The sequence below is a fragment of the Rutidosis leptorrhynchoides genome, chromosome 2, assembly GCF_046630445.1.
Source record: "Rutidosis leptorrhynchoides isolate AG116_Rl617_1_P2 chromosome 2, CSIRO_AGI_Rlap_v1, whole genome shotgun sequence".
Taxonomy (NCBI): domain Eukaryota; kingdom Viridiplantae; phylum Streptophyta; class Magnoliopsida; order Asterales; family Asteraceae; genus Rutidosis; species Rutidosis leptorrhynchoides.
In genome coordinates, this window is record NC_092334.1 from 656,263,436 (window position 1) to 656,268,407 (window position 4,972).

The window sequence follows — 4,972 nt, forward strand, 5'->3', positions numbered from 1 at the left end:
TCAATACAACAATATAGATGGATTACTAACATAGTAATAAGAACCAGAATTTTACTCAAGTAATGAGTTTGAAGAAACAAACAAATAACTAAGATGGTGAGAAAGCAACTTTAACTTGATTAGTTGCACCCTTTGAACAAAGAAACTAATATTTCTACCATCAAGATTAAAACATCCATCACAATTATGCAAGTACTTATATAACACAAGTATCTAATGCACCCAAATTGTGGTCAATGTATCCATATGTTTTAAACAATAACACTACTATAAAAGAACATGATGAGACTTGCACGTCTTCAATCGGACATAAACCAGTGTCCAATTTCATAGAAATAACATGCCACAAATTGGAAAAGATCAAAAACATAAACCTCGGTTCCACCTATTGATAGAGGCTACAAACCACAAAAACCTGACCTATACCTACATCTGAACCCTGTATAGATCGACACAAACAATGAAAAGTCGAACAAAATATTTAGATTTAATTCTCTCAACACAAGATATAGAATGATTAGAAAAGGTTACAAGGAACAATATTAAGTACGAACAATAAAAAGTGGTGAGTTGGTATCTACAAAATATCTTAGTAACATTCTAGACATAGCAACAAGCAGAGCAGAAACTGTTTCAAATGCAAAAATGAAAACATCTTTTCATTAAAAAGTGTTCATTTACTTGAAACCCAATAACTGATTAACTGCCATCATCTAACTGAAAGATTAATGACTTCGAAGAACTACTTATCACACTTCCCTTAAAAACAATATTTGATCATGTAATCATTCAAAATCCAATAAAACAATCGAGGTTAAAAAAGCACACAGCTTTCAACAAACTGTTTCCAACATCCGAACTCACAATTTTCGCTACACGCAAAAAGAATATAAAGAAACATAGATATATGAATGGATCCAAATGTGAGTAGAGTAATATTCGTCAACCTTGTAAATCATCTAGCACACAAAGCTAGTGAACTTAAATCAAAAGTGACAACATATCATTTTTGCACAATTTTTGAGCTCAGCAAATTTCTACTAGTTTTTGAATTTGCCAAGCCTTCGAATGTGCTTCGTATTCCTGGCAACTTTCTAAATTTACATATACATAAAAAATATTAACAAAAAAATTAAAATCAAAGTTGTAATGAATCAAAAATAATATCAGTAGAAAAAAAGGGTAATAATCAAATATTCAAATCAAAGTAGCCCTCAGATCTCATAGCTTATTGAATCATACAAGGAATTACATCCGATAGTAACAATTCAATAAAAGCCATTAACTTTGCCACATAAAAAATCATTTGGTGCTTTATGTGTGCTTGTGAATAAAAATAATAGTTTTAAAAATAATGACAAAGAACACCAATTAATGAATAAGCAACACCAGAAAACCTCTTCAATTTTAATTGTTTTCCATCATTGGGCATACTTCAACTACTAATTTATTAAAAAAACACAATATGGAATACAAAAAATATGTATCATCCTATGATATCATCAAGTTTTTGAACAAAAAGTGATTAAATTTACCATATAATGATAAAAATATAATTAATCTGGGGTGATGGTTCATCCCAAAAGGCATTTGAAGTTTGTAACTTACGCCAATGAGTCAAATTTCATACCCATTTAAAACTAATTGCATTAGTTATACAGATTTTCATGTACCTATAATACTATAATGAAAATCATAACAAATAACCTATTCTTGATTATATGGAAAATAAATAATTTAAATGAACATTCAGAATGAGTAGGAGGTTAAATAATCCATTCATGAATTAATCGGAATAATAATAAAACATTCCTCATTATGCTCGCATAGCTTTAGTAAACACGATAAAATTAAGAAATATAAGAAAAAGAGGTACAAAAATAGAAAACCATCAGAAAAATTGGATTGAATGCATCAAATTGATCAAAACCCTACGAAAAGGTATGACTTTTCAGACGACCGTCGTGAGAATTAATCCATATTCTTCATTTGGAGCTTGTTTAAAATACAAAATTTAAAACTTGAAAAAAGAATTATTAAAAATAACGATAGACGTACCAGAGAGATGCGTGACTACGAACGAACCCTAATTTTTGATTGGCGGCGATATTGGATTTGTTTCAGTTATAGAGGAATTTCGGCTGACGATGGTGTATGTGTAGGTTAAAATCCTAGGGCTTTATAATTGTAAGCTCATCAGAACGAACATGGGCCAGTTTTTTAGCCCATTAATTTTAAACAGAGTTTTAAGATTGGGTTTCACCAAGATGCCGAAACGCAATCAATTCTTTGCAATGGAGCCAATCGCAAGACGCAAACGTCCTTGCGATCTTGCGTTCTTGCTTCTTTGCGCCCTCAGGTTAAAAACTTAGGGTTAAATGAAAATTGTTACCCAGCACTCCACACATTAACTCCTATACTACTAAAAGAGGTGCAGCTATTTGTGTATGACTACTCAAAAACGACAACCACCTCACCAAATTACATATCACCCCCCTCAACTTATCTAACATCTCAATTTTTAGGGGTGTAAAACGTAAAATAATTTATTTATTCCCAAAATAAAAACTAAAAACACCCAAATTTTTACCAGGCTGTATTTGCCTCCTCGACCCGAGTTAAAATTTTCCGTCGCCACCTTTCAACTCGAAATAATTCAACGAACCCAACGCAACTTGTTGTACGCGAAACGGACACTTTTTAAAAACGCTAAATATTTCGGGTTATCTTTCAAACATAACATACCCGCGTTCACGCGTTCTTGATTCTGTAAATATATAACACTACGTTAAATATGAGTATGTAACCCAAAAGGGCCCGTCGCATCGCGCGGGCCGATCCGGACCTTGTTTACACTAAACCGCAAACACGCAAAAACACACATACAAGCCAATCTGAAAAAAAGCAAGCCCAAACGCAAATTTATCTTCATCACATCCTTCGCTACTACCAGATTGTCCTCCGTCATCACCTCCACTACCACCAAATCCCTCTCACCACCACCAGAGACGTACCTGTCACCTTCTATTCCCTTCGCAACTACACCATATGTCACGCAAAACAAGAAGGAGTTTCGAGCAAAATAAATCAAGATATTTTGTGCGTTTTGTGTGCTTGTTTTGTGTTCGATGAGAATTGTACAAGTGTGCACACCAACTGCTCGATGAAATGTATGTATGAATTGTGTTTGTATTTAGTGAAATACATACGTTTACTAACGATAATCAAGTGAAGCTTCTGTTTTGTGTGTATATGTTGGGGTGAAACAAACATTAATAGCTCGCCAAATTATTGTAACTGTCCAGGCGCAAGGACAATTTTGCGTGTTTTCGTATTGCACTTTAGTGGACGCAAGGTTGACTTTGCGTCATTGGGTGTCGCACCTTGATATGGTCGAAACGGACGTTTTATTTGTGCGGTATCGTTAGGTCGCAACACGTCAGAATCAGCCACCAAGAGGGGGTACTGTTTTAAATTTATATTTAGCGGGGTCTAAATCGTACTACTCCTTATTATGAGTAAGGGAAGTATGACCTAGAGTCGTATTTTTAAGATATCAGTAGAATCGAACCTATATTAAAGCTTAAGATGGTTATAAAGGAGTAGTGGTTACCTAATTTTGGATTTTTTCTAGTTTATAAGACATATAAAGTAAATGCAATAAAATTCGTAATCCATATAAGGTTAAAACAAGTGCATACTATGATTTCATTAGTTATTCTGCCGAGATTATGGAATGCTGGCTCATGAATAGGCAGAGGCCTTGTATTCATTACACTGATCCTAAACGCCCCCTGTCGTAAGACATGTCACTGGGTAATGTGATAAGCTTGAAGATTCTGAATAGACAGCAACGTCCCTTACCCCCGACGCCGTGCAGTCTGACTACAGGCATACACATTCAGATGACTAATATTGTACAAGAGAGAGAAAGAAGTGAATTGAAGTTTGTGTTGAAATGGATGGAGAGAGCCCTTTAAATAGACTTGAATTTTTGCCTGCAAACGGCTGGCAGGCCGTTTGGCAAGCCGTTTGCAGGGGCCGTTTGCCAGATCAAGCCGTTTGCAGTGGCGGTTTAAATTGGGCGTGTGGCAGGCCGTTGTGAGCTAGGCAGGCCGTTTAGCAGGCCGTTTGGCTTGTTGATTCCCTGGATCGTAACTTGATTTCTTGTCTTTCACCGTTTTCGCTCTAGAATATTCGTTTTAGCTCTGATTCTCTTGATTCTTTTTGCACTGTCTTCGTAATTACTTGTTCTTCAATTCTAACCGATGAAGTGGGAATTTTGCCGATAAATTTCGAATCTTTTTTTGATTTTGGGCCTTAATACCGGGGTGAAAACGTGACTTTTTAGCCGATATCAAATATCCCACACTTAGACTTTGCTTATCCTCAAACAAACTCTCATTTTACCTTAAGAAATCTTTCCGGAGTTTCTTTTCTAATAGCCTAAGTGGTTTGCTTGTTATTATAAGAGCGAAAGATAAGGTGAGTCATCTATGTTAGGATTGAAACTATCTCTGTAAGCATGTGAGTAGGTTACATGACTTAGACTAGCTTTCACGGGTCACTCAAATCATACAAGTGTTTAGAATTCCCTATAGATCTAAGAAATGAATTCACTCATAGCCAGTCATGCTGCACCCATCGTCATAGGCTTGATAAAGACTCAAATCCTTGCTACTAATGTGAGAGCGGTGCTAACCATAGCTTCTAGGTCATTTTTCAATGATGGAAAGGAATTTTGAAGTGGTAGTGAAGTTGTTTTTGAGGGGTGAGAAAAAGGGTGATATAGTCCTTATGCAGACTTTTATTCGGATAGATAGGATTGCTGAAATTTTTGAGAAGCACTTTTGAACTTTTCTTAATTTGATAATCATTTTTGGTCAAGTTCTTCTTCGGCGTTTCTCTTTATAGGTTCTGCTCCCTTTTTCAGAACTTTGATTTTTTTTTTTTTGGAGATTTCATCTCGAGA

At 35.3% G+C, this 4,972-nt stretch overlaps 2 non-coding genes across 2 annotated transcripts; both read right to left on the bottom strand.

Moving 5' to 3' along the window:
* Positions 1-1,749: 1,749 nt before the first annotated feature.
* On the bottom strand, positions 1,750-1,825 carry LOC139895394 (small nucleolar RNA Z105). Its single transcript, XR_011775847.1, has one exon. It is a non-coding gene; the product is annotated as a small nucleolar RNA Z105 (small nucleolar RNA).
* Positions 1,826-1,886: 61 nt separating this feature from the next.
* LOC139895400 (small nucleolar RNA Z161/Z228) lies at positions 1,887-1,996 on the bottom strand. Its single transcript, XR_011775853.1, has one exon. It is a non-coding gene; the product is annotated as a small nucleolar RNA Z161/Z228 (small nucleolar RNA).
* Between the last annotated feature and the right edge of the window lie 2,976 nt (positions 1,997-4,972).